The following is a 12265-nucleotide window of genomic DNA, read 5'->3' as shown; positions in this document are numbered from 1 at the left end:
TTCAGTGGTGCCTGCCTGGGTTTGAACCCGAAATCATCGGTTAAGATGCACGTGTTCTAACCACTGGGCCATCTCGGCTGAAACATCAGATCCGGCTATAAGGGTGAGCTAACAAAATTACAGACACGATGGGCTGAGGAAGCGTAATATCTCCCAATGCGAAGAGAGTTTGTTTGCTAAAGGATATTACAACACTAATGACTTCTTAGGTGACTGCACACCTGCACTGGGAATGAGATGATCGCCTCCAGGCTGTTTCAAATAACGAAAATTTGTTTATTGTTATTGTACATGAAATAAATACTTGTAAAAATGAAATAAAAAAAAACAAAAACCCGCTGAGTTTCTTTCGCCGGTTCTTCTCTCCGAGGTGTTAATCTCCGAACCGGTGGTGGATTTTTGACTATAGATAAAGTAGCGTAACACTTCCATATTGAATAAAGATTTTCGAGTGGACACATGAGGGTCCGGGTAGCTTTCGAAAAAAAAAAATACAGACAGCGGATATAACATCTTAAAGCCTTAGATACATCATAATTTATGGTTATTCATTTAAAGGTTTAACTTATTACTGTACTTCTTACTCTGGTACTGTCAATAGTTAACACCCTATCAGCTTTCCTTTTTGATTGACAATTAATACAAGAAATAAGAATAAACTTGTAACCCCTACTTTCCGTTTGCATACGGTACAGAGAACGTTTTTGGGCAATGGTATACGCTTATGTAATAAGATATCGGGAAAATGTAGCCAATTTACCATTTACGAAATTTAAAAAGTTTATTAAGACTAAATTAATAAATAAGTCTTATTATTCATTAAAAGAGTACTTTTTAGAAAAAAACGCCTGGACTTAGGCTCGGTTTCCATCACAAGACACTAATTATTGTAAAAAAACAGCATTGTAAATCTGTTTATTTGAAAAGAGCAAGTATGCGAGTTTCTTGCCGTTTCTTCTCGCTGGAGGCTGCTTTCCGAAGCGGTGGTAGTATTTTAAAATTGACGATTTAAAAACGCTTCGTTGTGAAGTTTACTTGAATAAACTTGATTTGATTTGATTGGCTGATAAGCTAAAAAATATTTGGTAATATGATTAATTGCACCGCCTTAGAAACTTTCTGCTTTTCCAACATCTATGATTACGATGTTGTCGTTCTAGCCCTACGATGTCAACGTAGGTAACGTTGGCGTCGTAGGGCTTTGTGCAAGCCCGTCTGGGTACCATCCACTCATCAGATATTCTACCGCCAAACAACAGTACTCAGTATTTTTGTGTTCCGGTTTGAAGGGCCAGTTTAACTACAGGCACAAAGTACATAACATCTTAGTTTCCAAAGTTGGTGGCGCATTGGCGAAGATGGTTAATATTTCTTACAGCGCCATTGTCTATGGGCGGTGGTGACCACTTACCATCAGGTGCAAATTTGCTCGTCCGCCAACTAATAACATAAAAAAAGAGATCAGGCGCAGGCGCGATTTACGTGCATTCCGAGGCACGAGAGTTTACAAAATATTAAAACATAAATACAAACCGACAATCTTTCAATATTTTATTATATATAGGTCATTTAAACGTATAAACTGTTTAATCATTTTTAATTAAAATCAATATATTTTCAACAATAAAACGGTTATAAACTTTCACCCTAATAAAGATATATAATGGGTCAATAACTTAGTGATAATATATGTATATCGAGTAGTGTGTACATCGGTTTTCATGGGTACGCAACTCCGAGGTCCCGGGTTCGATTCCCGGCCGAGTCGATGTAGAAAAAGTTCATTAGTTTTATATATTGTCTTGGGTCTGGGTGTTTGTGGTACCGTCGTACTTGTGATTTCCTTAACACAAGTGCTTTAGCTACTTACATTGGGATCGGAGTAATGTATGTGATGTTGTCCAATATTTATATTTATAGTTCCCAAGGTTGGTGCATTGGCGATGTTGGAAATTGGTAATATTTCTTACAGGGCCAATGTCTGTTGGTGCTGAGTTATCACCATCAGCAAACCAATTGTCTGTTAGCTTGACAATATATAATTATATATATCGACTTTCTATTAGTAAAACATATACATTTTAATATATAATTTCGGCTTAATCTGTTTGGAACTGGTTTAAATTAGGCTGCAAGATTTGACCCACACTTGTTAACATGTGTTAAATAACTGCCTTTGAATTATTAAATTTTAAGGCTATGTTAAAAAACATACATTAATAAAGAAATTATTCGATTAAATTAATATATAAGATTTTAAATTAACATGGTTATTTTTATTACTAACAGTATTTAAAACGGGATATTTACCATGTTTTTTATTTTTATTTGTTAGAGCTCGATATTTCGACATTATCTACGAATGTCTTGTTCACGAGACTGACGTTTGCGGCTTGCGTCAGTCTCGTTTTAAATACTGTTAGTAAATTAATATAGGTTCAAAAGCGTGCAATTAATAACTTCTGTTTTAAGGGGAGGGATGTATAATAAATAATTCGTGTCTTGGCGGTTCTTCTTGATAGTATCTACATTCCAAGCTGGTAATCTTGCAAAACGTTGATTCAGAAGTCCTCGCGAAAGCCTACTTGAATAAATTATTTTGATTTAAAGAAAAAACATAGACTTGCGTAATGATTTCATGGTTGTTGAATATTAAATGTTAAATTATAATTTAATTGAAATTATTTGTCGACGTTAAATAAGATTTTAGCTCTCGCGAAAATGACCCGATAAAATTTTACGTTACGACGATATTTGCGGCGCGTATCCTTTAAATGTTATCCTTTAAATTTGAGTCAATGTCACATTACTTTCTGATATTTCAAAATCGAAGTCTGCAGAGTTTGTCCTTAAAAATATATTATACTGATAAAATTTATTTAAGTTTAAAATATATAGTTTTTTAAATATGTTATTTTTTAAGGATTTTTAAGAGAGCCGAGATGGTTCAGTGGTCGGAATGCGTGCATCTTAACCAATGATTGCGGGTACAAACCCAGGTAAGCATCACTAATTTTCACGTGGTTAATATTTGTTTATAAATCATGTAGGGCTCGGCGGTGAAGGAAAACATCGTGAGAAAACCTGCATACGTCTAATTTCAACGAAATTTTGCCACATGTGTATCCACCAACCGGCAATGGATCAGCGTGGTGGAATATGCCCTAAACCTTCTCCTCAAAGGGAGAGGAGGCCTAAGCCCAGTAGGAAATTTATCCACATGTGCTGACCATGTCATTATTATATTTTATTAATGTTTTTATTTTGTTATTTTAATGTGCACGCTTTTTTATTGTCAGGAATGAGAAGAATTTAATTTTTTATATTGCAAATTGATCACAGAACTCCGACGACTTCTTCATTGATTCTGAGTATGTCTTTGTTGAGTACTGTAATAACGCCAAAGATGGCGTTATTAATCTTCGTGAGATTCTGGATTGCTCAGCTGATCTTGTCTCTATTTGCTTCGTCATTTTTAGATTATAATCCAGAATTTCTTTCGTGGTTATTTGTGCTCTCTTCACGAGTGTCCTCGGTACGCCATCGATGTTGTCGGTGTCATTTATGGAGGTTTCCGTATGACGCGATATTGCAATCACTGTGTAGGATACGCTCTTGTGCAGTTGTAATTTAATTGTGTAAGGATGATGATACTTTAATGTTAATAGTATTAGCCAATTGAAAAACGACATAGGCCTAAGTTCAGATGGCTGGATGATAGATATGTCTAGCCATTCGGTATGAAGAACTAGAGGGAGAATACCAAAGAAAGATCCAGCTGAAAAAATCTACTCGACCAGACTTAAACCCACTCGCGGTTGTAATGCCTTAGATAACACTGATCAATTAAATGATACCTTTGATATATTTAAATTAACAACCACATGACGTAGGTTTGATGTATCTCCTAAGGTGTAGGCAGCGCCATGTAAGCTTTCGAAAATATTTTATTGGAAAAATCATCGTGACAGTTCATTCTTTTTGTACAACATTTTAAATTACCAGATATACAAGCCTTTCTTGATAAGCGTTCTGTATGTTAGTAAAGATTCTTTGACTGGCTTAGAAGGATTAGTGAGGATTCAGTCAGAAACAGAAAGTGACTTTATGCTATTTATAGATTTTAGACTGCCTAGTTGGTCTAGGAGCTAGATATAAGGCTGTAGATTCCAATATCCTGCGTTCAAATCCTATGTCCGACAAAAAGTTATTGATATTTTTTTATCGAAAAATTCTCAGTAGCAGCCCGGATTCTGAAAGTTTGTACATTCCCTTGCCTCTGAAAGCACGTTTTGCCGTTGGTTCTGCGCCTGAACTCTTTCCGGTCGCGTCGTCTTTCCCGTCCATGTTACAAGCGGGCCTTCCTTGAAATAAGCCACTGAGACCGAAATTGGCGAGGTCGACAGCATTATCGGATTAAAGTTATAGATGAGGCAAACTATTCGTCTTTGTTGGTTATCTTTAGTTATCTCTGGGCTGCATTTGGTTTATGGTTTATATTGTGAGGTTGTGAGTTTATATGTTTATTCAAACTTGTCTCTTAAATAAAATATTATTTAATGTGAGATATGGTAGGGAGACGAGTAAATGGGTCACTCATTGCTATGGGGTCACCTCTACCCATAGATATGATTGGCGGGGACCTATGTGGGACCTTTTTTTTGTACCTACTTACGTACATGAGTTTGTAGTTACGCTGGCTCATTCACCTTTAACCGGAACACGCCAATAAAAGGTACTGCTGTAGTATATCTACTGAGTGGGTGGTCGGTGGTCGGTACGGAGTCGTTTAAATCGTCCATTATGTGTATTTTTTTATATATTTTGAATCAAAATGCACTGATTTGGCGTCTGTTTGTGTCTTTGTTTAACTTAATTGTAACCTAATCACTTTTTTCGATCAATTAATTTACATCGAAAGCAATAGCTATAAATACCCTTGTGGTTTAGTGTGTTGTTAATTCACCACTCTTGGTGGTAGGGCCTTGTGTGGATATGTGCCCGTGTAACAGTCACAAGTACTTAACAACTTAGTTCCCAAGGTTGGTGAAGCGTTGGCGATGTAAGTGATGGTTAATATTTCTTAGTGCCAATGTCGGTGGTGACCACTTCCCACCCGGTAGTCGGTTCGCCAGTCTAATATAGATCTGCCAGTCCATACAATCGTAGTTGAACGTCCATTAAACAGAATAATTAATTTATAAAATATTTTTTTAAATATTAATTCATTTTCTTGGTGCGATACCAATTATTAATGAAGTTCAATAGTTCAATATTGGTTTACAATGTTGCTATTATTTAGTAAACTTAAATGATATCACATGTTTCGTTTAATGTGATTACTTATCAAGGGAGCATGGAATAGTGTATCATATCAGTAGCGCGCCGTCCGTCTTACGCACCAGACGTGTCATATTATTGACGTTAGATGTAAAAATTACGATAAAATTTCGTAAAATATGATAAACTATGTTAAAATCCTTCACCGTTTTCGTGGTGTGTTTAATTATTGAATCGATAAGTTATATTCGTGTTTAAATTACCATTGTATTGTTGTGCCAGTGTTGTTTTTATCGACAATTTTGGAAGGTAAGGTGTTTTCGAAATTATTTATCAATCGTTGTATTTATAATAAAAATCAACTATTATGATAATGCTATCATGTGATAATATTTTAAAAAAGATCACGATTCAATTATTCTGTACTTAATTATAAAAATATCGAATATTTCCAAATTGTTATTATTTAGGTAATGTCATCATAAGTTTGTAATTTTTATTTGTATATATTATTTATTAAAGTATGAAAGTTAAGCACTTATGTTTGTTCAAATTTCTATAATTAAAAACGATAGAAAATTCACGATGATTTACATCTAGTAATATTTAAATACGTTGAAACCATTTACAAAAAATAATTTAGGCTGATACATTCTATTTTAAATTAAGAATACTTTTTGGTCGAAATTATCCATTTTTGGATTATATATGGTGCGAAAATTCGGAAAAATTGTACATACGTATACTCATACTTATATATATTTTAGTTTCAATATCGAAGAACTTGTTCGACAAAACTTTTTCCCTATTGTTAATTTGTCAACAGACACAAATAACTACCTTGGCATTTATAATATAAATAAGGATTAACTGTAATCGAAGTGAAACATTTACAATTTAGAATTTGCTTGTCTGTTACGTAGACTTTGTCATATTGGTGATGTTGTTGTAAACATTACACAAACAACGTTATAACAACACAACATACCATTTGACGCGAAAAAGAATATAAAAATAGATACTCGTAGTTACTGGAATGAACGCTCTTTACCTTACCGTACACATTTCACTATTAAAATAAAAAATGATTAAATGATAAAACGATAAACAAAACTTCTATGAAGTTTAAGTTAATTTAAACCGAACTGTCAATTTGTTGTTTTATATATAATAAAGTTACTTGGAATTAATCGTGCATACATAATATTGGGATACGGAAGAGCGAGCCCACTAGACACAAGTACTAGATCTTTCTAGAAACTTACTAGGTTTTTGTGATTACGACTATTATTATTATTATAGTTAGATTAATTTTTAAACATATACATACATATATATATATTCTAGTTGAAGTTCTACTTGTTTTAGTCTAGGGAACGAATCGTTACAAGATACAATTTACGAGAAAAGAAGGACATATAGCTGCAAATAAGATATTGTTAAAGAATATCTAATTAAATTATATTTAACTCATTTTAAATAATTGATGATTTTTAGCTTTTTAAAATGACAACCGGATGACAAGATTTATAGTTCTCTCAAATAGTTTAGGGATTGTGTAAAATAGAATCACCTTAATCAAATATAAAGCTACAGTCACACTGTGTAATAAAGTGGTTTTAGTGATAAAGCTGACCGATTTATGAAAAAATATAATACCGAAGTGTATCAGTAAATAAAGGTACGATCGGCCCTTATAACTCGGCCAGAGAGGAATTAGGCACAGGAATAATATAAATTACATGCTCTCCCCGGCAATAAATCATTTAACAGACAAAATAAGTTTTTTTTAATTTATTCGATCAGGGATTGCCGCCTGTACAATCAAATATAAAACTTTTTTTTTACGATGGGACTTTAACAGCGGTCTAAACTAATATGCTTACGATTTTTGTCTTTCAATATCAGGTTCTACAAGTACGACTGAAAAGTATATTAGCGTTAGTTAACACGCTACGATCCACAGGGGCGTAGCGTTAACGTGAATCGCACGTAGCTATTTATAATAAAATAGATTGACATGACATTCGTAACCCACTCCAATTAAAAATATATATTACAACTAGTGACGTTTATTTAATTATATTATATTACAGCTAGTTTTTTTTTAATGCAATTTGTAGTTATTCAATATCATGACAACTGGGCTAGCGTAATTAATTAATGTACTGTTTCGATTATTGCAATTTTCATAATTGTCGTAAATAACAGGAATACAACGAATCATCGTATTTTGTTATTTCGAAGTAAATGACGTCATCAACTAGAGTTTTTTATATCTTAATAGTTCAACTAGAATTAAAAAAAAAGTTATAATTAATCAATAAAATAATAACTTTACTACGCGTTTCGGATGCGTTTTTTTTTTGTCAAGCGTCGAGTTTTTTTTTTGTATAAATAAATGCACCAAATAATTATCATCTTAGACCCAAAGGTAATTTACTAGATTCTCAGACTGTGGCGTCATTCAGCCGGAGCACAACGGCACTAAGTTTGTTTCGGCGGTATTTGTTCTAATTGTTCAAATGCCATTTTTAATGGACCTTTTTAATAAAAAAAGCTTAATTTGCATAAATACGGTAATAAATCGAATAAACAATAATTTAGCATAATTTTTAGTTGTTAATGGTTGCACGATGTCTCTAAGCTAATATGCTAAATCAAATGAAGTACCGTCTTTATATATAGATATATATTTAATATAGATATATAGATATTAATATTTAAGCTAAATCAAAATATATTTTCTAACTACTGGGACGACTCACTTAATACTATTAATGAAAATGCAATATATTTTAATGGGAGAATAAAAATAAAAAAAAAACATTTATTTCTTGCTTTTAATTTTTTTACAAAATAGTAATACAATAATTAACTTTATTTTTCAAAATGTATTTATTATTTATAATTAAAATAGTTCATTTGATAATTGCATCATAATGTTATTAATTCATACATAACATTACGAATAGATTAACACATTGAAACAATTAAAATTTATAACTACTAACACACCATTGATGTAATTATTGAATCAATTATTTGAATTGTAATTTATATTATATGTGTTACTGCAGAAACTCGAACTGCGGTAAATCTTTAGATTTAAGAGTAAGTCTTAGGGTTTACCGACATGAGTTGGTAAATGTAAGTTTTTCTGAAAATGGGTCGATTTTTTCGGGCTGTTACCATTAGAATTCACTATGTGCTATGTTAAGTTAGGTTAGGTTCCTAAGATTTACCAAGTGAATGGTTGTAAAAGTTCGAATCGCAAACCATTATGGACATATGGTTTGGACTACATTTACCATTAAGAATTAGTAAATCTTAGGTTTTTCTGGAAAATCTTAGGATTTACCGTAGTTCGAGCTTTTACAGTAACATATAGTTAACATATTTGTCATTTATTTTATAAAACATACATAGTGAGATAAAGTATATTTAAAAATAATTTATTTTAAAATTAAACGTGCGTGTACATGTAATTTTTTAAGTTTGCAATTCAAACTGTTTTTTTTTTTTGTTTTAAATAAGTTATTATTTGTGTTACTAGCTGAATTAAATGTAGGCAGGGAGTCGTCAAAGGTGTAAATCTGTCGAGCCTAGTTATGAAAAAGGAACGATCGCTGTTAAAGCCCCAATGTAATGTCATGTAAAAATATCATATCACAATAAAACGATAGATCTATTTTTTTTTTAAATTATATTAATTCGTGTGTCATTAATTTTGTATTGATATTTTTAATCTGTGATCTGATATATTGTTAGCTAAGTAAATCGTCGTCAAGTCAGACGCGATACACGTCTGAATTAATTGATTGTGTAATCTTAAGATAAATGTTTAAATCGGCCGTCTGTAGACTTTATCATATATCACAATAATTATAAAACTAATTATTTTTGCTGTTCTCTTTTACTTTTTTTTTTAAACCGAAAGGAGTCGTTTGCTGAGTTTGATCTTCACTTTCGATGGTTACGAACTTCATTACATTCGAAATTCAAGGTCACTAAAGTATTTACATTAAACTCATTTTTAATTTTTATTTTATGTCTGAAAGTATTTTAATTTACATCTAAGATTTAGGGTCATATTACTTAGAAATCGATAAAAGCTATGCTATATATAATACATTTGACTGCCTAGACCCTAGACTATTGTTTGAGGTTCTGGGGTCAAATCTGGTGTACACTCCCGTACATTTGTCGCCCCAACTAATTATTATGAGAGTGAGGGAATAAACAGTGCACTTGGATTTGCGCATACACTTGTGCACGAAAACACGTCCTGCGTAGTCGGTCGGTTTCCCTTGAAATCGGCTTCAGACCGAAATCACTATCACTATCACTTATATATGTCACTTTAAAATTGTAAACACCGTTAGATTATAGTCTATCTCTCGAGATTGTAAACTCTCGAAAGATTGTGCACTATAACACACTACTTACAATTTAACGAATTCGTTTTCAGTAGATAATAATCTATCGAAATGAATATTAGTAAAATTATAAAAAAAATTTACCATAACCTAACTACGAAAGATTGTAAACTAACTGGTACGTGTTGTGAATCGTTTCTTGAAATTAATTAATAAATAAATTTTATCAAATTGCTTAGCAATGTAATCGGTTGATAAATGTTAATGAGTCGATTTATTAATACAGAATAATTTATGTTGACATCATTGTAATACTTACTGGAAGAGGCTAAAATAATGATTGTGGTTGTTATACCCTGTCCAAGTAAGCTTGATGTTTTTGATAGACGGGCTAGTGATGAGAAAAAGAAAATATAACATAATAAAAGTCGATGGAATGATGGAATGCGTAATTCAAATTTGAATTCAATTTTTTAATTAAGTTATTTTTCTAAAAAGAGTTATCGAATCTAAAGAGACCCAACCACTAGCCAAAGAGACCCCAACCAAAAGGAACTCCGTTCGTAACAATAACTTAACAATGATCTTTATAATCGATATTTGTAGCAGTTAGTGCCTGTTATTCGCATCCCTACCGTCCGAACGATGTAACATTGTACAAGCGTCTATTATTTTCAGTGTTTCTATTTAAATGTTACTTTGAAGCAATAATATATAATAGAAAAAGTCTTAGCAAAAGTAATAGCAAAGTTATGTCGATCAGAAAAAATTACATCTGTCAAAAAGATCAAGCTGTCTTGTACAGGGTATAGTTGTTGTATTGATGTAAAAAGCTAGGTGGAAAGTCAAAACAGTGATCGTTGATCTGTGCTACGGCTAACACCGAAATAAGTGTCACGCCTACTGTGTGTGCACTGTGTGACACAGTCAGACAACAACGGTAGACACTGCGTTTATTTCATTATTGATAACAATCTTTCTTTGACAGCTTAGAATATTGTGGGATAAATATTACCTATTTATTAACAATTGTACGGATATTTATGTAAAATAAACAAACCCGAAATAAAACCCGACTATGAAACTATAGTTACCCAAAATTTCGTATTGAAAGTTTTACTCATATTTAACATAACTATAAAATAAGGAACACTAAAAATTATTTTATTAAAATTTACTTTTTACTACTTTTAAATACATTCCATTGAAAACTATTTTAGTAAATATGAAACTTATAATAAATGATATTATTAAGTCGTAACGAATACGAGATAATTTAAATGTTTTATAATGATCTTATCTCGACTAATGTATAAAATATTGATTAAAATTGTATATGCTTAATTTCTTCTCAACAAAAACCAAATATTTCATATATAAAATATCAATTAAAACAAATATTGTCGATTTCGTGTGTTTTAATTTAATAAGTTGTCTTTTCATATCATATAGGCGTTTCGTCTATAAAATTAAAAGGATATTGCGTTGCGGAATATTCAGTAGCGAACAAGCTAAGCGACTGAGCGATATACTATTACTCTTTAGTTTCAAATGATGAATATATAAAGAGCATTCATATCTTTGTACGGTTTGCAATAAAAGTCCTCAAACTGTAGAGTGTTAAAATTTGTATTTTGCATTTGTATATATATATATTTTCAATCAATTCAGAAGAATTAAATAAATAAATAAATAAATATTAGACTACATCACAAACATTACTCTGATCCCAATGTAAGTAGCTAAAGCACTTGTGTTAGGGAAAATCAGAAGTAACGACGGTACCACAAACACCCAGACCCAAGACAACATAGAAAATTAATTTAATTTTCTTTGTTGTAATATAATGTAATAATTCGGTCGGGAATCGAACCGGTGTACACACTCAACCACGCAGGTCGTCAAAGTTTATTTTAGCATTTGTTATGATTTTAAGATTTACATAAAAAAATAACACGAAAAATGAATAAAATAGAATGATGATTTTATTAATTCTTACATATTATTTTAAGGCAAATGTGTTCGTTGTTTAGCCTTGGAATCATTTAATAGCTCGATTTTAGTCGCAGTCTCTCATTTTTCAGGGTTAGAAATATTTTACGTCATTCTCCGGCTCATAAACCACATCTAGACCAATAAAGTTGATCCGTGCTTTCGAAATACATTGCTGTCTGAATAAAGGACTAACCAAAAAACTGTATTGTATTTAACTAACATAACGTTGTATTTTAAATGTTGAAAAAGAGTTTCTTGCCGGTTTTTCTCCGTAGAATCTACATTCCGAACCAGTGCGGTGGTAGTGTCACTTAATATAGTTTGTAAAATAACGATTCAAAAGCCCACTTGGATAAACTATATTTTGATTTTGAGTATTGATGCCGATGGTTGATGAAATTTGGTATAAAAGATAAAAAATGACAAAGAGATGAAAATAACTTATTAAGATATGAATATTTATGAAGTATTTATCTATTTAAGTAGTATTTGATGTCCGTTTCTTACGCTCAATGTAAATTTAATTTTTGGTATATATCTTATAAACAATAAAACGGTCTAGCGACTACTGTTTATAAATATGGCAGACTCACTTCAAACAGCAGTACTCA

The 12265-nt window shown here is 31.7% G+C and overlaps 1 protein-coding gene across 2 annotated transcripts in view; it reads left to right on the top strand.

The window, feature by feature from the left end:
* Positions 1-5387: 5387 nt before the first annotated feature.
* LOC125066496 (protein peste-like) overlaps positions 5388-12265 on the top strand; it is a 55662-nt gene continuing 48784 nt past the window's right edge. For both annotated transcript variants that reach the window (XM_047674587.1, XM_047674589.1), the window contains exon 1: positions 5388-5589. The gene's annotated coding sequence lies outside the window, so the exon portion shown is untranslated. The remainder of the gene's footprint in view (positions 5590-12265) is intronic.

This window comes from Vanessa atalanta, chromosome 9 (genome assembly GCF_905147765.1).
Source record: "Vanessa atalanta chromosome 9, ilVanAtal1.2, whole genome shotgun sequence".
Classification (NCBI taxonomy): Eukaryota; Metazoa; Arthropoda; class Insecta; order Lepidoptera; family Nymphalidae; genus Vanessa; species Vanessa atalanta.
Note: the sequence above shows the minus strand (reverse complement) of the source record. Positions and strands in the feature narration are given on the sequence as shown.